Consider the following 23,821-nt stretch of genomic DNA (forward strand, 5'->3'; position numbering starts at 1 on the left):
CCAGACCCTCCCCTAAAAACTGCAGACAAGAAGTCAAATTTAATATCCATAACTTGATTAGCAGATGTAAAAGCATGCGCACATTTGATGACGTATGCGCATACACTGCTTATAAAAATATGTGAATGTGTGCATACATTCTAGCCATAACCTGAACACTCTTGCAACACCCTCTTTGTGCATGCATACTTTTCCAGAAGGCAACAACATGCACATACTCCTTCCCTTCCAAAAATGTGCTTACTCTGCAGAGGTTACTTACACATGTATATGCCAATTTTACACGCACATATCTGTGTAAGTCTTTGAAATATCATCTCAAAACGTTTTAGCTACTAGATATAAAAGTTAAAGCATGTCTTCTATCCTTTCTTAAAGAATGAAATTGAAAAGGAAAGGAAAAAAAAAAGGTGTTGTTAATTTTATTCCTTTATAGGAGCGTCTAAGCATGTTTTTCATCAGCTGTTGTATCACACTTGCTAAATAATGGCACCTGTAAAAACTATGTTACTTTTAAGCAGGATTGGTAAAGAGACAATAAAAGGTCTTAGTTTACATCTTATGATATATGACTAATTAACTACAGAATATCAAGTAGCCACACTAATTAATTCCAGTTCATTTAACCACAGTAATTACATTCATTTTGTAACAAAGCAGCAACTGCCTGCTATCAAGAGATACAAACTAATGATATAATAATAAAGAGCGAAAAGCTGAAGTAATAACCACAAAGAGATCCTTGGGGGGGGGGGGGGGGGGAAGCAAATTGTAAAAAAAAAAAAAAAAAAAAATGAAATGACTGCAAAATGCTAATATAGATTTCCATCCTAAACATATTTCATAACAATCAAAAGTAAATATACAATGGATGGGTAATGGTAGAAGAGCATATATGCCCATGGACTGATCAAGCCTTCCCACTATAATGTCTTCTTAGAGCAGCAGTATTATCTAGAGTCCTCTAGGCATTTATTTTCACGGCCCGGCGGGGCGTTTGAATGTAATTTAGTACGCTTTGCCTTTGATAAAGCTGACTCAACCACAATGGAGTGATGAGGAAGCTGAGAAGTCTCATAAATGGTTGAGTTGCGCATTTTATATTTGATATCTATTTTCCTGGATGTTGCCGGTGTCGAAAAAAGTGTTTTCCAGATTTTTAACAGAACGTTCTCTAAGATTGAATGCGGTGGTAAAGCAGTCGGCTCAGGGGGAGCTTCAAAGATCTTTAGGATCCCCATCATTTCCGCCCTGGGATCAGGAACCTTCCCCGTTTCAACTTGAAGGAGGTTACCTACTTTTTCAATAAATTTTGCATAGGTCAGGTCCTCTGGGGGAGAATATGGCTCCGGTAGGCGGGTCAAATGGCATTCCTGTTGAAGAGTTTGAGGAATAGGTCGATATCTGAGAAACAGGGCTTATTGGTCGGATCGGCTTATGTTCAATGTTTAGGTCCAGTAGTTCAATGCCCGGTGATGGAGGTGGGGAATCTTGAAGAGACCATGTTGGTGGTAACTGTTTTGACTGTTCTAGATCCTTAAAGAAGGAGCTTAAGACTTCAGAAATCTTAAGTCATCGCTGATGCTGCTAGGGTACCTTGCGGAGGGATGTGCAGCCTAGTCTTTGAGGCTTTAGTTGGAATAGCAGCCAACAAGATGTCCTCAGGCGATGTCCTTTTGAGCTGGCACTGTTGTTGAATGATCGGAGACGGACAAAAACGTTTGGTTAATGGGATCTGTAATGATGGAGAGTGTCTCTTGGACCGAGATACGGAGGAGAGACTAGAAAAGGAGCGCTCACTCACTGGTGTCTGACCTGAGGAGTGGGATTCTGGTGCAGATAGATGTTCCACATCAACATCCGGGCTGATATTGGAGACTTGTGGGGAATCCTGAGAATATTTTCTCTTTTCTGCTCTTTTCCCTGAGGTGTGCGTCGAAGAATGTGCTTGATGCGTCGTATGATGGTGACCTTTTCTCTAACACCTTGCTTCGGTGGCGCACTGTGCTTATTTTTTGCGCCATGCGCCGATGATGCTTCGTGTGGAAATGTATGCGCCAAGCCATGCAACATGCACCGAGCCACGTGCCGTGGATGTGCCGTCCGTCTTAGATGCGTTGGGTATCCGCTTTGTCGACGCTGAAGGATGGGGGTCGAATGGACCCTGAAGCCAGAGAGCCAGACTACGCAGTTCCCGATCCTTCCTTCAGTAGTACTGCCGCCGGAGCCCCAGCTTGTTTAGAAGGCCCTAAGAGTGTGTGAAACCCTGGCCCGGTACTGGGGATGACCCGTTTCAATTCAGAGGGGCCCAAAGAGGAAGCCAGTTTTGCGTGGGCCTTACCCTTCTTCACCGGTCCCGGCGAAGAGTGCGCTACTTCGGTGGGGCATATGAGCCCATCCTTAGGCGCTCCATCTTGGCAGCCCGCTGACATTGGGCCCACGGAGACATGCGGCCGCAGTCTCTACATGACGCTTGGCCGAGATCTGGGCCCAAGCAAATGTAGCAGTAATTATGTCCATCAGTGATGGACATAATTTTGCCACATTGGCAGTATTTGAAGCCGGATGGCTTCGGAGCCATCTTGGAATCAAAATTTGAGAGAAAAAAAGCATGAAAAAAAAAAATCACCGAAAAAATTCCTGTCAGGAAAAAAGTAGCTAGAGGAAAAACCCTGTGTGCGATCGGCTCGCGGAAAAAAAGAAACTGAAGAGGTAGGGAACCGCGCGGGAACACCACCCTGCAGCTGCACAGAGTCAAAGCTCTGTGATTAGCTGAGGAAACTCCGCCTACTTGGGGTCACAACGCTTCCTAGACAGCATAGATAATTCAGTCCTGCTATCGACGGGAAATGCCTCCGCTGAGTCCAGTAAACTTACTCGCAAACAGGCAATATGCACATTGAAGTGAATTTTAAAAGCCAGGTGCATGCCAAAAATTGGGAGATATGTGCGCATGTACGAGATGCGCATGTCCACTAGATTTTATAAAGTGGGGGGGATGTGCGTGCATGTGCCAATGCGTGCATATCTCACATCAGATGAAAAAGGGGGTGTGGTGTGGGTAGGGTATGGCAGTTCCAGGACGTTACCAAAAGAAGTGCGCTGAAATAATTACACACCTGGGTGCATGCCCAGGCCCAATGTTGCCTAATTTTACTTCTGTTATGGAGGAGGGAAAGCTTAAAAAACAAACAAATCACCAAGTGGTTTAAGGGGTCTGGGATAACTGGGGAGGGGGTGGGGTGGGATGCAGGCTAAAGAACTAGGGGGTTTGGAGGACCTAGCTCTACACTGGGAGAACTGGTGAAACTGGTCATGGCATGTTTGCACACCTGTTATAAAGTTCCCCAACTTGCACAGCTTTTCATGGCTGTGCGCATCCACTTGCAAAACTGGGCACGTACATACGTGTTCCCAGGCTACTTTAGAACATATGCACGTATGTTATAAAATTGCTCGTCCCTGGACTTGTGCTGATGCACACACGTATACAAATGTGTGTCTGTGCTCTCCTTTGAAAGTTACCATCCCTATGTTTGCTTGCATATTGGGCATGCAATTTTGTAAAAGGCCATTTCTGCAGGTAAAACACTGCTCTCATTATGGAGATAATTTTAAAAGGAATTACACGTGTAAATGTAACATACTATCGTAGCAATTTTAAAAAGCCATTTATCTGTGTAACGTGCACTTACATGTGTATAACCTATAGACAATTCAATGATATATACTGTAGAAATTTCCAAAAGCCCACTTACATGGGTAAAGTATATTAACAAGTGTAAAACCCAATTTTAAGCATGTACTGGTAAATGCTTTTTTAAATCAGGTCCTATGTGTATAAACAATTTCCTACATACATACAGTTCAATACCCTACCATGAATCCAGGTGGTATTTTTTGGCCAGCTATTTTTTTTTCATCTCAAATCACAGAACATGTATAATGAGCTTGAAATTCTAGTTTACAACCAAATGTCACCCTCTTCAGTTGGTGTCACCTGATGCACAAAGCAAGCCAATGATTCAATAAAGCCTGTTTTGTTAGCAACTAGAGGATCTATGAAACCCATGTTCTACTTTTCTACCTGCTATAAAAAAGTGTTGACTGGTGTGAATAAATGTAAGGAAACAATGGTGTTAATGTTTCACAGCATGCAACACAAATGAGTTCCTAGAGGAGATTTAATTTGCATTGTTGTGTTGGTTGTCCATCTAACCCTGTCATTGCTTGGTCTAACATACTTGTGAGTAGGCATTATGCCACCTGAACAGATGGGTCATGAGCTCTGGTAGCCAAGAGACTATCTATATGAATCAATTTTTGGGGTTCTGGGCATGGTTCCCAGCTGAGAATGTTGAAACAGCTGTCAATTCAGAGTTAATATGCCTATGGATAAGGGGATATACCGCCTGTAACCAAGTCAGTTATAATCTGAATTAGCTTTCAAAATTAAAACGTGCTTTCACAGCTGTGTAAGGCATGTTTTTGGTCATTTCAATCAGGTGGCGGGGAGCAAAGCAACACAATGAATAAGCAAAATATAATGAAATACCATTCACTCTTCTAATTGCATCTTTCAATAGATGGCTCCTGCAGACAAAAAAAAAAAAAAAAATCACAGGAAGTTTCTTCCATTAAGATTCATGTTGTATACTTTTCAAGTTACTTAACTGATTGAAATGTATATCATTTTCAACAAGCCGTTAATTTTTTTCCACTGATTTTTTTCCCACTGTTTTGTTCATAATAAATACTGATAAATTCCCAGGAACAAATAAAATAAAAAATGAAAATGTTAAATGCCTTTTATGCATGCTAAAAACAGCATGGTATGCCATAATTCTTTATAGGCAAATTTTAAAAGCCCTGCGTGCACCAAAATCGGGAGATATGTGCACAAGTTGGGCTGTTGAGTGCCAAGCAGATTTTAAAAGACCCCTGAGGATGCATGTGTCTCACACGCTGTGTGCACAAGTAAAAAGTAGCATTAAGAGGTCCACAGGAAACAGGATGGTCTGGGTGGGGCGTGTGCATGTCAGGGCCTGGCCATGAAATGTGCGCGTAAATACATGTGTGTTCTTGTGTGTGCTGGGGTCCCCTGCCACATAAATTTTCTTCTACTACTGATGGCTTTTAAAACAAAAAAATTTAGACAATTCAGTGGGATTTTAAGGGACGGCTATTAAATTTGGGGGGGGGGGGGGGGGGGGGCAATTGTACAAGTCCTGCTCCTAAACTGTAAAATTTCCCAACTTATGCGGTAGATGAGATTTGCGTGCACATATACGCGTCCTTTTAAAATTGCATGCACATGTCCATGTGTCCAGCCAATTTTATAACATGGTGTATACACGCGCGCATGTTATAAAATGGATGTGGGTGAGACAAATGCTCGCACATATGGATTCTGACTTAATGTGTACATTAAGATGGTCCCTTAATACAATAACAGATATACGCTAACATTCGTGCATAACCAAATGTAAAATGAGGGAGTGCCATATGCTAATGAAACCATAACATATGCAAGGTACATAGTGGGGTATGCTTTCTTCATATGGCATTTACCATTGTTTGTTAACACCAAAAATTTAACATCTGCTTCAGACCAGGTGTTAAAGTACCAGAAAATCCCATGTGCTAGCAGGTCCAAATTGAAAAGGGTGGTTAACACAGGATGGCCCAACATTGCCCTTGCACAATAGGGGCCTCTGAGGTCCAATTCCCAACCACCACCAATACCTACCTGGCACTAATAAAAAGGGCCTCAAACCACTGATCACTCAATCGCCATCAGCAAAGTGAGAGACCTCTAAGCTCCAATTTCCCTCACCTCTTGGTTTTTGTTATGAACCATGGTTCAAACCTGATTTTCAGGTACTGGGGGAGTGCATAACCCACTGGTCTAGACTGATCTGTGGTATTACAGGAACGAAAATTAGCAGGTAAGAACCAATTTTCCTTTCTAATAATTCCCAACATTCTATTTGCTTTTTTGATTGCCGCAGCACACAGAACAGACAATTTCAATGTGTTATCTGGCCAATCCAAGTCACAATTATCTGGGACCTGTATGGCACGGCTGATGCTATCATAAGCTTGCTGGGCAGACTGGATGGACCATTTGGTCCTTTTCTGCCATCATTTCTGTTTCTAAATAAGTACCCAAACATTAAATAGATCCCATGCCACTAATGCCGGCAACAAGCAGTGGCTATTCCCTATTGATTAATAGCAGTTTCTTATCCATAATGCTTTAAGTGACAACACCCCACTTTGCATTAATTCTCTTTCAAAAATTCACTGCCCAACAAGAAACCTGAGGCCTGAAAGTCAAAGCCTTTTACACATAGCTAGTCACCGGTCAATCAGACTAGCAGAGATGTGTGACAGACTTCTGGTGGTAACTGGCACAATCTTGTGGAATAAACAACCTGTAATGTTGCATAAGCAAGCAGGCAGCAAAACGTTTAAGAAACAATGTAAACTAATTTTTTGAGATGGCATTCTATGAAGGTTAAAATTCTGATGATTGATAGCAACTGTTAGATGCGCTTGTCTCTTTTATTTTACTGTTTTTATGTTGTTTTGTAGATGTAAGTTTAGCATTTTATTGTACAATTATTGTTTAAATTTTATGGCGGTACTTTTGTTAGCTTTGCTTGTCTTATCTGTGTTTGATTAATTTTAATAATTTTCATGTTGGCATGTTTTAGTTTTCTTATTGTTTATCTCAGCCACAGCATACACATTTTTAAAATAAATAAAATAAAGTCAGAGAGGTCTAGAAGGGATGTTGAATGTGAGAGAGGAGTGATGTCTGAGGCAGAGGTGTGAGCAGATCATTCCTTCCTCGCCTGACCCTAGATCCCCCCCTTCCTTGATCTCCTTTCCTTCTTCTCCCTCCATCTCTATCTTCCTTTCCCTTTTACCTCTACCCTTCCTACATTTTTCGTTTCACTCTTCTGAGATCCCCTTTTTCTTTCTCTTACCATCTCCAAATTCCTTCCCCTCAGTACCAAACCTCTAAGATCCCATGTTTTTTGTTCTTTAAATTAACTAGCCAAAGAAATTTCAGAAAATACTGAAAATGTCAGAAAAGAAAGCAAAATTGCTTACCTTGTAATAGGTGTTATCCCAGGACAGCAGGATGTAGTCCTCACATATGGATGACATCATCAGATGGAGCCCTGGTATGGGAAAACTTCTGTCAAGAGTTTCTAGAAACTTTTGGCTGGCACTGTGGGCCTACTGAGCATGCCCAGCATGCCATGATATTCTCAGCCACAGGGGGTCTCCCTTCCGTCTCGTTTGTAGCAATTTGCGTGAGCTAAAAAAATAAAATAATAAAACGTATCTGACCCAACTCCGCGGGGAGGTGGGTGGGTTCTGTGAGGACTACATCCTGCTGTCCTGGGATAACACCTATTACAAGGAAAGCAATTTTGCTTTATCCCAGGACAAGCAGGATGATAGCCCTCACATATGGGTGATTAGCAAGCTACAGGCTGAGGCATTCTTATATTGTACCAACAGCATACAACTTGTGCAACGAGCACAACAACTGGTGTACTGCTGGAAAGAATGAGGCAACCTGAATCACAGCAGGATGGATGTAGAAGGAGTTGGAGTTATACTGGAAATAAGTTCTTTAAAACAGATTGTCCAAAGGTTGAATCTCGTCGTCCTTCTTTATCTAGACAATAATGAGCTGCAAAAGTGTGAAGGGAACTCCATGTTGCAGCTTTACAGATGTCAAGGATAGGCACTGACCAATAGTGTGCTACTGAGGTGGACATGGCCCTTACTGAGTGTGCTTTTACTCGCCCCTGGAGAGAAATATTAGCTTTTTCGTAACAGAATTCTATAGTGTCTGCTAACCAGTTGGATAGAGTCTGTTCCCTACCGCAACTCCTGGTTTATTTTTGTCAAAGGAAACAAAGAGTTGGGTGGATTTTCTATGGACCTCTGTGCGGTCAAGGTAGAAAGCTAGCGCACGTTTACAGTCTAAAGTGTGTAAAACTCTCTCTCCCGGATGAGCGTATGGTCTTGGAAAGAAAGTAGGCAAGACTATTGACTGATTGATATGAAAGTCTGTAACCACTTTTGGTAAGAACTTTGGGTGAGTGCGAAGGACTACTCTGTCATGTAGGAATCGTGGTAAGGTGAGTATGTGACGAGAGCCTGCAACTCACTGACCCTCCTAGCCGATGTAATGGCTACTAAGAAAAGTACTTTCCATCAGGCCAATACAGTACAGTGCGCTCCGAACGAGCGCACTGTTAGCCTGCTATTGGATGTGCGTTTTCCCTTACCCCTTATTCAGTAAGGGGAGGAAAACGCGCGTCCAACCCGCGGCACCTAATAGCGCCCTCAATATGCAAATGCATGTTGATGGCCCTATTAGGTATGCGCGCGGGATACAGAAAGTAAAATGTGCAGACAAGCCGCACATTTTACTTTCAGAAATTAGCGCCGAACCAAAGGTCGGCGCTAATTTCTTCCAGCACCGGGAAAGTTCACAGAAAAGCAGTAAAAACTGCTTTTCTGTGTACCCTCCGACTTAATATCATGGCGATATTAAGTCGGAGGTCCCGAAGAGTAAAAAAAGTAAAAAAAAAAAAAAATTTTGAATTCGGCCCGTGGCTGTTGGGCCGAAAACCGGATGCTCAATTTTGCCGGCGTCCGGTTTCTGAGCCCGTAGCTGTCAGCGGGCTCGAGAACAGATGCCGGCAAAATTAAGCGTCAGCTGTCAAACCCGCTGACAGCCGCTGCTCCTGTCAAAAAGGAGGCGCTAGGGACACTATCGCGTCCCTAGCGCCTCCTTTTCCCCGTTTCTACCGCGCCGCCTAATTTGCATAGTGAATCGCACGCACCGGTGAGGGGCCGGTGCGTGCGCTGGGAGAGCAGGCATTCATCCGCTCTCCCGCGGACTTTACTGTATCGGCCCGCATGTGAGGAATTCTTCTTCACAAGCGAATAGAGGCTCAAACGGTGCACGCATGAGCCTTTTTAGTAGTAAATTGAGGTCCCATTCAGTGACCGGTGGTTTAATGGGAGGTTTAAGGTGAAGAAAACCTCTCATGAATCTACTTACTAATGGTTGTGCCATTATAGGCGCATTGCGTTCACCCTTGTGGTAAGCCGCTATGGCACTTAGGTGTACCCTAACAGAGGATGTCTGGAGACTAGAATCCGATAGGTGGCATAGGTAATCTAATAAGGAAGAAGTGGGGCAGGAAAAAGGATCTATACCCTTTTGAAGGCACCATTTTGTAAATCTGGTCCACTTAGAGTAATACGATTTACGTGTGAAAGGCTTTCGTGAAGCTACTAGAACTTGAGAGACTTGTGCTGAAAGATTTAAGTGGTTGGAAAATTAAGCTTTCAACATCCAAGCTGTTAGGGAAGAGTTGTCAGGTTGGGATGACGCAACTTGCCTTGATTCTGGGTCATGAGAGTAGGCTCTATGCCCAGTCTGATTGGTTGTGAGATCGAGAGGTCGAGAAGTATGGGAAACCATACTTGACGGGGCCAGTATGGGGCTATGAGGATCATTGTCCCTCTGTCTTGTTGTAGCTTCACGAGAGTTTTCGCTATGAGCGGAATTGGAGGATATGCATATAGAAGTCCTGTGTTCCAGGGGCGAGTAAATGCGTCCCTGGGGACTGTTTGTCGACGTCCGTGGAGGGAGCAGAACCTTTCTACTTTGTGGTTCAGTGTGGACGCAAAGAGGTCTATGGTTGGGCGACCCTATCGTTGAAAGATTTTGCTCGCTACACGTGGGTCCAGCGACCATTCATGGGGATTGAAATGTCGATTGAGATCGTCCGCTAGGATGTTTTTGATGCCCGCCAGATAACTTGCTTGGAGCTGTATTGAGTGCTCTAGAGCCCAAGCCCAAATCTGTATTGCTTCTTGGCAGAGGAGATAAGAGCCTGTGCCTCCTTGTTTGTTTATGTACCACAATGCTACTGTGTTGTCTGTTTGAATCAGCACAGTCTTGTTTGAGAGGCAGTCTTTGAAGGCATAAAGGGCATATCGTATCGCTTGAAGTTCCAAGAAGTTTATTTGAAACTGTTTCTCGAGCGTGGTCCACGTCCCTTGTGTTTGAAGATCGTTGATGTGAGCTCCCCATCCCAGGTTGGAGGCATCTGTAGTCAGGATGACCTGCGGAGTTGCCGGTTGGAATGGGAGACCAGTTTTCAATGCTGTCTGATTTGTCCACCAGTGAAGTGATTGGCGTAGCTGGTGGGTGATTTGAATGTTTTTTGACAATGGTTGGAAAGCTTGTAGCCATTGAGATTTCAAAGTCCACTGAGTTCTTCTCATGGCTAACTTCGCCATAGGAGTAACATGTACTGTGGAGGCCATGTGTCCTAGTAGTACCAGAATTTGATGAGCAGATGCAAACTAGTGATGAATTGTGATGTTTGCCAGGCGAGCTAGATTGTCTGCACGGTCGCCTGGGAGGGAAGCTTTTCCTATTGTGGTGTCAAGGTCTGCTCCGATGAATGTGAGGAGTTGAGACGGTTCGATGTGGGATTTTTGATAGCTGATGAGAAATCCTAGGTGGTGCAATAGGGTTATAGTGGTTTCCAAGGCAGAGAGAACTCCCTGTTTGGATGGATGTCTGATGAGCCAATCGTCTAGGTATGGAAAAACGTGAATACAGTGTTTCCTTAGATGTGCGGCTACCACCTCCAGACATTTTGTGAATACTTTAGGTGCAGAGGCCAGCCCGAATGGAAGAACTCGATACTGGTAGTGGTTTCTTCCCACCACGAATCGTAGGTATTTGCGGTGTTGTATGGAAATTGGTATATGAGCATAAGCATCTTGAAGGTCCAGAGAACAGAGCCAATCTCCCTTTTGAAACAATGGGATGATGGATCCCAGGGATACCATCCGAAATTTTTCTTTGTGAAGAAATTTGTTGAGATTGCGGAGGTCTAAGATAGGAGAAGGCCACCTGTTTTCTTTGGAATGAGGAAATAGCGGGAGTAGAACCGTGTCCCTTGTTGAGACCGGGGAACTGGTTCGATGGCCCTGGCGGTCAGCAAAGTAGAGAGTTCTACTTGGAGTTGAGGTGTGATGACTATGTTTGTCCAGAATGGAATGGGATGAGAATGCAGGGGTTTTGTTTTGAATTTTAAGCGATAACCCTGATTTAGTATGGCTAATACCCATTGGTCTGTTGTGATGCAACTCCATTGGTGTTGAAAATAATGAAGTCGACCACCGACTGGTAGGGAGGGTATAGGATTTAGAGAAAGAGGCTTCTGTTCTCTGCTTTGGTTCAAAAACCCGCTGCTGGTCCAGTTTGGGGTGGTGGCTGGGTTTTCTGCTGCTTGGTTTGACGTGGGCGTCCTCTTTGCGAGGGACGGTATTGACGTCCTGAAGAGGTAGGTGGATAATACCTCCTAGGTCTGTAGAAAGGGCACCTCGTATCTCTGCGGGCTGGTCACCTTAGAGAGGATGATTGATCCGTTGGCAGTTTGGAGAGCTGACGAAGGGTCTCATGGTGGTCTTTCAATTGAGATACCATAGCTTGAATTTTTTCACCAAAAAGGTTGTCTCCATCGCAAGGTAGATCTGCTAGACATTCTTGGACTTCTTGTCTGAGATCTGAGGCTTTGAGCCAGGCTCAATGTCTTGCATTGATTGCAGAGTCAGAGAGACGAGTTGAAGTCTCAAATACGTCATACGCTGCTCTTACCTCGTGTTTCCCTGATTCTAGTCCTTTGTCCACCAACGTCGTCAAAGGTTGTTGATGTTGTTGTGGAAGGTTGTCTACAATACCCTGTACTTGTTTCCACAAGTTTCTCTGGTATTGTGTCATATGACTCTAACATGTGGACTAAGTCTAGTCTGGACTAACTCTAGTCTGGAATTTGTTATGTCTCCCTTTAACTTAACTTAATCTTTCTTCTTCCAGCTACCTAAGCTTCCAAGTTCACGGTCCTCGTTTAATGTAACTTTGTTTTTTTTCCTTTACCTTAGTTTTACCCCTGTTCGATGTAAACCGACCTGATATGGTATTTAACCATGAAGGTCGGTATAGAAAAATGTTAAATAAATAAATAAATAAATAAATAAAATATATAGCTGGTATGCTGCTATGCGTGCTACCAGCATGGAACCTTGGTAAATCTTTTCCCCCAATGTATCCAGGAAGCATTGGTCCTTTCCTGGTGGGACAGAGGAATGAGGCTTCAGTTTTCTGGCTCTCTTTTGAGCAGATTCCACAGCTACGGATTGGTGAGGTAGTTGGGGTTTTTGATACCCTGGAGCGTGCTGCAATATATAAAAGTGGCATCTGTTCTTTTATTTACTGCAGGAACTGAGCAGGGGTGTTTCCACATTCGCTGCTGCAATTCCAAAAGAATTTCATGGATTGGAATAGCCATAATTTCCTTAGGTGCATCTACAAACTGTAGTACTTATAATGCTTTATGCCTGGTGTCTTCCTCTGTTAGTAATTGGAATGGTATTGTCTCTGCCATTTCTTTAATAAAACTGGAAAATGACAGATCTTCAGGCGGGGGTTTCTTTCTCCCATTTGGTGGAGAGAGTTCCAATTGCATTTCCTCTGACTGTGACTGTATCCAATTCCTTCCAAGGTGTGTATGCAGGATGATAAGGAGAGTTAGGAACATCTGAAGGCAGATGGTGTTTTGCCTTAAACATGGCTTTTGCTGGAATGTTTTTTGGAAGATTTGGCACTGAGGGCATCGATGGGGAATCGATAGGCCTCGATGGTCTCGAGGGAGGCATCGATGGTTCCTTTGGAAATCTGGGTCGATGGAGTCCCGATGGACCTGGGGCAGAATCGGAGTCTCCTCCTTCCTCCTCCGATGATCTGTGGACCGGAATGGTTGGCGTCATCGGCGGCATCGATGGCTGTGTCGATGGAATCAGTGTCGTAGGAAATGCCTCTATTAAGGTATCGAGCCTATTCAGCAAAGGCTGAAAAATGGATTGATCCCCTACTAGTACCGGTAACGATGCCGGTGTCATTGTCGGAGGCTGCAGGTTCCGTAAAGCCTTGACGACCGCCTGTTGGACTAAAAAAGTCACTTCCTCCCTTGAAATCGGGACAGTATCCACTGCCACCGGGGAAGGTACTGCTGGCGCTATAGGCACTTCCACGATAAGTCGTGTTGGCACTTCCTCAGACACCGAGCCCGGTGGAGTGTGCCACGGTTCCACGTGTACAGACGGTGGAGTTGGTTCTAGTACACGGACTTTCATTGGCATCGATCTGATGGATCTGGATCCTGATGTCAATGCCTGATCATCCGTTAGAACTACAGATCGATGTCTCTTCTTTTCTTGATGGCTCTTCTTTGCCGAAGACTATGCTATCGAGGTTGTGGACGGTGCCGGTGACGGACGGTCATTGGGTCTTTTTTCACCTCTGTGTTTAGTGTTCGAGGGAGGAGTTATCCTCGGTGATGACGATGGAATCTTTTTAAACAACTCTTCCATCTTATCTAACCGAGCACGTCTGCCCTTCGGTGTCATCTGGGCACAAGTTGGGCAAGCCCGGACGTCGTGGCCTGAGAACACAAACATAATGTGGGTCAGTGATAGACATAGTCCGGTTACAATCCGGACACTTTTTGAAACCCGAGGCCATGATGAAACTTTGGCCTAATAACGGTCAATGACCGGCGGAAATCGACGTTAAGGTGACCGGAATCGATCAAAAAGTATCTGAAAAAGGTACTCACCGAGACTATGTGGAAAGGAGACCCAATTATGAGAAAATTGTGACTGGAAAGTTTTCTTCCCTCATAAATGTGAAGGAATTGTTTTTCCAGAGCTCCTGATGTGCTTTGCTACAGCAAGGCGGAAAAAAAGAGACTGAAGGGAGACCCCTGTGGCTGAGAATATCATGGCATGCTCAGTAAGCCCACAGTGCCAGCCAAAGGTTTCTAGAAACTCTTGACAGAAGTTTTCCGTATCAGGGCTCCATCTGATGATGTCACCCATATGTGAGGACTATCATCCTGCTTGTCCTGGGATAAAATGGCTTTATGCAGTTCACCCAGAAGCACTTTTCACATGCACACAAGTACCAGGCCCACCTTTACTAACAGTAGATTTTATTAGTTGGTCAGAAGTTAAAGTAACTTACTTAATGACCCCTGGCCCAGGCAGCCTGAGGAGGGAAAAAAGGGACCGAAAGAGAAAAGCAGCACAGGGGAGGAGGAAACTCCCCACCCAAATTACTTATAACAAAATTGAACTTAAAACATCTAAAATAATATTGTTCTTCCATATATTTCAACCTTCATATTGTGAAACCGAACTGTAAAAAAGGAGTAAGGACTTTTAATTGTTCATGGAAATCAATCACGAAAACAAAACACTCTTAAAGTTTACACTGACCATGCAAGCATGAAAGCATTAACAAAAGTGCATCCAAAGAAAATTCACTCATGATTATGAATAAGGAAAAATCCCAGCAGAATACAATCAAAAGGAGAAATATCACATACAATGTGTCAAGAAGGCTTTGATTTCCTCACAAGTGACTCAGGATTTCAGTTGCATGTATAAGCTAATTCTGATGTTTCCGTGGCAATGAGAACAATGTTACTTCCAATCCTAGGGTTTCTAAGAGAAAAAGTTCCAGAAGCTTTAGCCTTTTTTGTCATATTTTTTCAATAAATTGCATGAAATGATTTTGGACAATAGTGCTATCTTGACCATAAAATAAATGAGTTTCTTCAAAAGAATTAAATATGTCTTTATCTCAAGGAAGGAACTGTTATCTGTGCAGTAACACACACAAATAGAATAAAGAAAGACTGTTTCTATAAGTTTGCCTGGTCGATGAAGGCTGATTTTTAAAGGAAGTCGAGCACCTGACCTAGGCTCCTCAGTTTTGGAAAATTTCAGCTGTAGTTAAGGCGCTTAAGATTTTTAGGCTGAAAATTTGTCAAGCATGCTATTTTTTCCCTAAATGAAGGGGCCTAGTGCTAGACATCAGTGCAGCCTTTAAAGGACTTTCCTCAGGCCCTGCCCACTGGGCACCTAGCAAAAATAGGCACCTAAATTTAGGAGTTGAGCAAGTTGAAATTTTCACTTAAGCTGAGTTGCTATATAATAAATTGCAATAAATGTGAGTATTAAAAAAAAATCAAACATACTTCTTAATCCTCATAAACTACAAATTATCAAAAGACAACAGAAACTTCCCAATTTCAAGAGAAAGTCCGATGCTCCTGTTTTATGTACACTACATAGAAACACAAACAATGACGGCAGAAAAATACCAATGGGTCCATCCAGTCTGCCCTTCAACCTTATGTTAGCATCTGCCGTGCCATACAGATCACCCCCATATTTAGTTTCCCAAAACGTCAAAGTCAGGGCCCTTGTTGGCTGCTGTCTGAGTCCAATTTCCCATTCCCTCTTGCAGAGAGCAATGTTGGAGTTGCATCAGAAGTATCAGGCTTGGTTAAGGGTAGTACCCGCCCATACCAGCAAGTTATCCCCAAGCACTCTTTTCTTCATTTCCATCTCTAACCTTTAGGGATCCACAGTGTCCACTCTGCTGCTGATCTTAGTATCATCCGCAAATAGAGAAAGATCTCCTTGAGTATTTTAAAGTATGAACTCCAAGAAACCATTCCTCTTCAGGATGCAGTGTACTGTTTGCACTCAGTTCAGAGGATCAAACACTGTTCCATAAATATCACTGGACAATAAACCTCTTTTTTATTAGGTTCATGTGAGACTATTGTAGATAATTTTCATCAATGCTGGGAACTGATTTTTATATAGTTTTTAGTGAATATTACAAGAGTGGGAGTTAAATGTGTAAATATAAACTAAAAATGTAATTACAAAAACATTTGGGGTAAGAAAATCAAATCTTTACTATAAGAAAACATATCAGAAAAAATATCAATTATAAATATCACATAAAAGTGAAAGTATACCATAAAACAATTTAAACCAGTCATGCCCATGTTTTGGCAACTAGGTTTGCATCAAGATATATGCCCAGTACGAGGCTTCCCAAACTGTGGGTTGGGACCCTAAATGGGGTCACAAAATCTTCAGTTGGGGTCACAGATGCATCTAATGGCTGCATTCTTCAGGTGCCAGCAGTAGCTGCATTTGTAATGGAAGTCAGCATGAGGCCTGTGAGCATTATCCATTCACAGGCCCTGCAGTGGCACTGCCCTTCCATGAGTTTGTGGTAACAGGAAGCCATGCATAAGGAAGGAACAGGGCACTTACAATACCTGACAGGCCCTGTTCTGACTTTTATTACTAATGCTACTGCCGCTTGCAGATTACTGTCAGGCATGGGATCACCATGAGGGAAAGGGATGAGTGTGCACACCCACCAATGAAGCTACCCAAGAGAAATATATTGCCCTTGTCAACAACCTGCCCTCTCATCCCACCAGTTATCATCCACCTTTGACCAAGGGTTCAAAGGATAATGTAGCTGCTGTCCCCAACCAGGAGGATGTTTTGAGGAGGGGTTGTTTGAAGAAAAGAATCAGACGCAGGAGGGACTTGAGGGTTGTATAAAGTGGATAAGGGACTGGAGCGTGAGAGAGGGGAAATGACAGAAGGTTGAGTGAAGATACAAGAAAGGAGCTAGGGTGAGAGGATCAGTTGAGAGTGTGTGAAAGAAGGATTGGGGGAGGTGAGATTGAGGGAAAGGGGATGAGAGTAATGTGGGAACAGGAGATGGGATGAGAAGTAGGAAATGAGAAAGAATTGGTTTTGGGTTATAAGAGGAGCTTGGGATGAGGGAAGATCAGTTGGGGGAATGCAAAAAGGGTGAGAGGAGATGAAGAGGAGGAGCTGGGGAGCTAAGAAGAGCTGGGGGATGTAAGAGGGGATCAGCTGGAGGGGAGAAGGTTAAGAGAGAAGATCTTCTGGAGGGGGTGGAGGTTAAGTAAAATTATCAATCATAGAAGGTGAAGGTTGAAAAGGGATCAGCTGGAGTGCAGTGAGGATGATAAGGGAATGATTGTTAGAGGGGGACCAAACCCCCTGCTAATTTGTTTTGGTCGTTCTCTGGGATCATGTCAAATTTTCAAGCACTAACATGGGGGTCACACTGGCTAAAAGTTTGGGAAGCCCTGAAATAGTGTAAACCAGCAGTTCTCAACCGGTGTCTAGCGACACACCAGTGTGTCGCCAAGCACAAGCAGGTGTCTCACCACACTTCCCGGTCCCCACTGAACCAGCTGCTCCCCCTGCCCCAGCGGAATGGAACTCTTCCTCCACCCGGGCTTAAAATGCTGATAGCCCGGGCGGAATGCGGCAGGAAAGCTGGAGTCAGTGGCACTAGCAGGGTCTCTTCTTCCCGCCCCCAGCAGCCCAGAAGAGGAAGTGATATGCAGCGGCTGCACACGCGTGAAGAAGAGATCATGCTAGTGCGTGCAGCATAGGCCGGAGAGGCGCAGCCTGAAAAAGAGCAGCGCGGAGTGGAGCAAAAGAGGAGCAATGTCAACCCCCGCAACAGATGGGAGTCCTTTCTCGAGGTCGCGAGGGCTGGAAGTGGAGGTGGCTGCTGCCATCGCTAATTTGGTATGGGGAGAGAGTGAGTGAGTAAGCATGTGTTTGAGATCATGTCTCTGTGTGTGTGATAGCATGTATGTAAGTGAGTGAATGAAAGCCTGTATGTGTAAGTGTGTGATTGAAAACCTGTTTGAGTACGTGTGTGTGTGTAACTGAGATCCTTTGGTGTGAGAGAGATCACGTGTATGTATGATTAAGCTCATTTGTGTATAAGAGAGAGAGCATGTGTGTCTGTATGTGACTGAGAGCCAGTGTATGTGAGAGAGCCTGTGTGTAAGTGATAGAAAGACAGCATGTATGTGTGTGATTGAAAGCCTGTGTGTGTTTAAGTGTGAAAAGACAAAACAGCATGCGTGTAAATGTGTGATTAAGAGCCTAGTGAGAGAAAAAGCATGTGTGTATGTGTATGATTGAGAGCCTATGTAAGTGAGAGCGAGCGAGCATGTGTATATGTGTGCGAGAGCCAGTGTGAGAGAGAGAGCCTTGTGTGTGACAGAGAGAGGAGAAAGCTGCATGCAAACCATCCCTCCTCTTGCGAATTCAAAACAATCTCAGGGCACCTGGACATCAAATGTTACCAGGTATGCAGAGCAAAGCATTTTTTTAATCCTTATTTTTCATTATTGGGTCTTTGTGTCTGCTATTTTGAAATATTTTATTGGTATCTAGAAATTTTTGATGAGTTTTTGATTATTGGATATTCCACTCATCAGCTGTTTTGAAATAATCTGTTCTTTTTGTTAGTATGGTTTTACTGCTACTGATTTTATATTTCTTGATTTGTTTTATAAGGATGGGTGGTGATTTTTTTTTCCTTTGTTACACTGCATACAGATACCCTGGCTTGTTGCGGTTTCCAATTCAGTTTTTGTGATTCAGGTGAGGTTTTCTGCTGGCGTGTAGTTTCTGTGTAGGGCTCTATAACAGCTTGAACTTGGTCCATTTTCCTAATAGGAGATGTATTGATGTCTTAAGGCCTGGTGTAATATTTTCAGTGTTGCCTTTTCTTAGGTAAGGTGGTTACTGTTTGAGTGCTGGAAATTGGTGTTTTGGTATGGGATGTTTATTATTTATTCAATTTCTGTTCAGAAAGAGTACTTGTCTTTCCCTTATGTCATTCTTAATAATAAAAATAATACTGGACCTTTATTTTTTTTTATTTCTGCCATGAATTGTAATGAGCAGTGTGTCACACATGTGAGCGTGGTCTGTCAAGTGTGTCACGATGGGAAAAAGGTTGAGAACCACTGGCGTAAAAAATAAATGACAAATCTGCAAGAAACAAAATACATTGATATACTTCTTTGAAATAAGAACAAAATATCTCAGAAGCCAAAGGAGAGCACTGCATGTGTGCATACCTAAGCAAAGAATGGTAAGCCTGTAATAAGTCTGTTAGCACAATACATTTTTGGGGGTCATTATTTACATGGATGTTAATTTACTGCACGGTAATGCCAGCACATACGCAAATAATATACCTTATACATGAGCATAAGGCAATGCACAAGTTAAAGGCACATTAAATTCTTTTCTATACCGACGTTCATGACGCACATCATATTACATCGGTTTTCATCGAACAAGGGTATATTAACATTAACTTAATCGTAGTCGTAGCTAGGAAGGTACTGGTAGAGTTAAGAGAAGAGGTAAGTTACAATGAAACGAGGGTTACTAGAACTAGGAGGAAGGAAGAAGGTAAGGGGTGAAAGGAACAATTGAGTAGTAGTATATATTGAACAGATGTAAGAGGAACAGATAAATGATATTGGTTATAACAATAACTATAAGATATAGTTATACATATGATATATATATATATATAACATAAGATATAGTTATACATTGTTACGAATGGGCACCGGTTAGGTGTGGTAAACACCACCTGCAGGGGTGACTTCAGGTGGAGAGAGACAGGGGTTGCAGGAAAGCCTCTGATACTGACTGGAGTAGAATCTGGTGCAGGCAGGAGTGTGTAAGGCTGGGTACTGGCTGGGGCTTATGGAGCTGAATACTAACAGAAGGGTGCCTGTGGTAGTGAGAGTTGGCTGGAGGGAGTCTAATACAAGGTGTGTGGAGGTAAGGGTGAACTTAAACACAGGAACAGCATGGAGGTATGTGTGGAAGTGAATGCATGTAGAGGTGATGAGAATACTAGAGCTGGGTGCTGGTAAGGATGGACTCAGGGTTGCGTGCAATTAAAGGTAATACTGACTGTTGGTATGAGTGACTGGACTAAGGGAACTTGGGGAAAACAAGACTGACAATGACCAGACAGACTAACCAAACATTACAACACTAAACATAAAACACACAAGCCCGAAGGCAGCACAACTAAGCTGAATGCCCGAAGGCAACAGAGCAAGGTAGAAACCCAAAGGCAGAAGGGCAAGGCAGAAGCCCGAAGGCCACACAGAGGCAGACAGAAGGCCCGAAGGCCACATAGAGGCAGTAGGCTAGAGCAGGGAGCCCAGACGAGCTCGATGCCGAAGCACTGAGGGAAATGCTAGACAGGGTTATAAAGGAAGTCAGTAACATAGAGTAGACAAGGAGGGCGAACTGGGCCAGCCAGGAGAACATGCTCATGGGGGACCTCTGGTGGTGAGGCGGCTGCATAGCAGCTATAGTCGTAACATACATATGATATATATATATATAACATACGATATACATATGATATAACATATGATATATATAACATATATTGGTTATAACAATAACATATAGTAAATGCAGCATTAAGTCTACATAGCTCCTTTAATCTAACAAAACCACTGACCTAGAAGCTACCATGGTAGAAGAGGACACTAATAAAGTTGTAGTCACTTAATTATACTAGGATATTATCTTTTCAGAAAGGGCAAGACAGTTAAAAAAAAAAAGGAAAGAGTAGCTTTATATATTAGCGTCAAAATAAAAGTCATTGAGATAAACATAAACACCAACATATAACAAGAAGCAGCTAAATTGCTGTAGGATGCCTTGAAGAAATCTAAGGGGTCTAATGTCAGTGGAATCTATATATCACTATCACAAGAGAAAATGATAGATATGGACAGCCAGTGGATATCATGCAAAGGAGAAGTGCCATCAATGGGGAACTTAAATCTACCACATGTGGATTGCAGAGCACCAGCTGCAGGATCAATTAACAGTAGGAGGAATACTGAAATCTTTTCAAGAGATATTTCTCAAGTATCTATTTTAGGGGCATACTCATGTGAGTTGACACACTCAACCTGCATGTGAAAGTTGAGTATTGGAGAAACTAGAAAAATTGTCAGAGGCTATGCATTACAGCCTCTTGATATGGCAAAGAAGGTATGACTTGCTTGAGGTATAGATATGAGCGGTTAAAGCTTTTTCTTCTTTTAAGTGCTTTATTTTATAGTGCAACAAAAACATCAATGTTCATAGCTCACTGAACACTGGCCAGCTACGCAGGGGGGCTGCCTTCTCCTATATTACATATCAAACAGGTCAGCTAGTCTCACAGGGCTGCCTTTTCCTTCTTATTCATATTCCTGAGTCCTGGGGCCTCCCTTGCTGTCCTCTCAGTCTACATTATATCCCTGGGTTAGAGGAGACAGCCTGTACCCAGAATCCCCTGTCTTAAGGTAGACTGGGTCCAGACAGCTAAGCTGTTCTTAAGATGTTCCATGGTCCCTGGGTATATACCTTGCAATACTGTTTTTTAAGATAATTACTTATCTGTGCAATAAACAATATGTACCCAGATAACTAAATATTTATATGTTTCTACAACTTGCTGTTTGGGAGTAGTGTCCTTAGGGAGTCCAGGTGGCCAGGGAACTAGTGCCCCTTAGTTGGAATGTTTCTGGGAGGCTGTCACGGCTCTGGGGAGCAGAAAGTCAGGGCTGCAATTAAGTGCAGGGTCTGCCATTTGGGGTTGAAGTTGCCTGGATATTATATTTATTTTGCTTTTTTTTTTTTTTTTTTTTTTTTAATTTCTGCTGCAGCAAAAGACTTCAAACAGATCAATGGTGGCAGGGAGACAAAAGACGGAGCCAGAAGTGAAGAGAAGAGGTGGCAGGAGTGCTTCTGGCTGCTGTAAGAAACTTTGGACCAGTCTGAAGAGACAGCAGGGAGCAGTTCTGCTGTCCCTTACCGCTGCACTGAGGATGTGGAGAGCAGGGTGTTTAAACTAGTAACCTCTGAAAACCCAGAAGTGGAGACCGAGTTGTAGCACTGCTGAGGCTGCCTCCATGGGAAGAGCACCAGAGACACTGCAAGAAGCAGGAAATTCCTAACTAGGCTCCCACATACAGGTAAAAGTGGGAGTGCAAGAGTCTAGGAATACACCTGGATATACCAGGGCTGCTACTGGGGTTCCCATGTTTCCGGTCCCCCCTGGAAACAGATGAACAGATGTGGAGCTGGAAGCTCCAGGCATAGTGGGGGAAACTATTTAAAGGAAATACATTTTAGTATGAGAAGTGCAGTGAGAGGCTCAAACCAGCTGGTTCAAGCTCCAGAAATTCTGAAGGGACCATTTGAGTTGACAGTTGAAACTCAGAGGGGATTGAAGCTGACAGCTGAATGTGAAGGGAATGTTTTCTTTTACGGGAGAAGAACAAAAAACTGTCAGTAGCTCACAGAAGGCGATGAAACAGGGAGCTGCCAGAGCTCCTGAAATTTAAGTTTTATATTTGTCTGAATGTGTGTGTTTCCAATTTGAGATTGGGTATTATGACAAAATCATATTTAAAGTGGTAATGTCTTGATTAAGAAGAGAACCTTTAGAGAATGGTAAGGAAAATATTTCTGAAGGAAAAACTAAGCAGAAACTCGGGAAATATTTAAAATCAGCTCTTATTTAGAATTATGATAGCGAGAAAAGTGACTGTCAATATTTAAGCAGAACCAACACTGAGATTATAAACTGTCACTTAAAGTCTGTTTTTAAAAAGGTACTGACAGAGAACAGAATGTTGAGACAGTAAGGCAGAGTATAAACTGAAACAGAGACAAGACTGAGGGGCTCACGAAGCAGCTTGCACAGGGGAATTCCTGCACATGTTCAGTAATAAAAACCTTAGGGGTAGATTTTAAAACGTTGTATGCGCGCACACATGTTATAAAATTTCGGATTGGTGTGCGCAAAGGGGGTAGTCTAATGCAAGTATGCGGGGCAACATATCGGGGCCTTCCCCAGTTCCCTCCCAGTATGTTCCAATTAAGGAGCGGATTGGAAGGGAACTTCCCAACCCCCTACCCTAACCTCCCTTCCCTGCCCTCCCCCTATCCCTATCCTAAATACCCCCAAATTTCTTGTCTTACCTTTTGCTCCTGCTTCCGAGCAGAAGCAAGTTGAGCGCGCCGGCACCCTGCTGGCGCGCGATCCCCTGGTACAGCAGCAAATGGCTGCTGTGCCGGGCGCCTCTAGCCCTGCCCCCGGTCCACCCCGTCCCCCGACTGCTCCTTTGGCTAGCCCTGAGACTTATATGCATCCCGGGGGTTTACGCGTGTGGCTGGGCCCTTTGAAAATTGGCCCGGCGCACGTAAGGCCTGGGTTTTACACACGTAAGTTTTTTAAATCTGGCCCTTACTGAGCTAGACAGATAGGTCTGTTCTAGGATATGCATTCATTGCTCCATTCGTTTAAGTGGTATGCACATATCTCATAAATGGATAGTAGGTGCGCTAAAACAGATGGTGTGCATGTGTATACTCTGTTCAGCACCGTCGGATGACATCATCCACATGTCATTGCTAATTCAGCCCTGCTTGTTGATGGAGAACACATTCACACACTAAAGCAGAATTTTTAAAATACATATAACAGTCACTGGATAATCCAAACTGAAGATAAGTTTAACAAGAGTTATTTACCTGGAAAAGTTGTCATAAAGTAAGTAATCCTCTGAAAAACACAAAATGAGGAGATAATTTAAGAAAAAGATCAAATTCTCATTTAAGAAAAATGTGATTTTCAATTTCTGAACATTGGTAGAATATTTACTTATCTGATAAAAATAAGTGAACCAAAATTCCAGATATCCTGAAATAGAAAGAAAAAGATAATTAGATGTAAGCTTAAAGGCTGAGCTTTCTGATAGGTTCTAGAAATCTGTTTAAGAAACCTGTAAATAAAGACAAAAAAAAAACAACAAAAAACCAGGAAAAAGTAAAAGTGAATAATTACCTGTTGAAATTTCTTGAGAATTTTCCCTGTAGAGAGAAGAGATTATTCAGTTAAGTATTGTTTTTTTAAAACTGTTAATATGTTTCT

General features: G+C 43.0%; 1 long non-coding RNA gene across 2 annotated transcripts in view; it reads right to left on the minus strand.

The window, feature by feature from the left end:
• LOC115086995 overlaps positions 1–23,821 on the minus strand; it is a 77,726-nt gene that overhangs the window by 44,738 nt on the left and 9,167 nt on the right. The window contains exons 2-4 of one of the 2 annotated variants that reach the window (XR_003855385.1): positions 23,735–23,760; positions 23,422–23,590; positions 14,322–14,628 (exon numbers count right to left, since the gene is read on the minus strand). This is a non-coding gene — a long non-coding RNA (uncharacterized LOC115086995). Of the gene's footprint in view, positions 1–14,321; positions 14,629–23,421; positions 23,591–23,734; positions 23,761–23,821 lie in introns of those variants that run through there. The other variant, XR_003855386.1, reaches the window with a different exon arrangement.

This window comes from Rhinatrema bivittatum, chromosome 3, assembly GCF_901001135.1.
Source record: "Rhinatrema bivittatum chromosome 3, aRhiBiv1.1, whole genome shotgun sequence".
NCBI lineage: Eukaryota > Metazoa > Chordata > Amphibia > Gymnophiona > Rhinatrematidae > Rhinatrema > Rhinatrema bivittatum.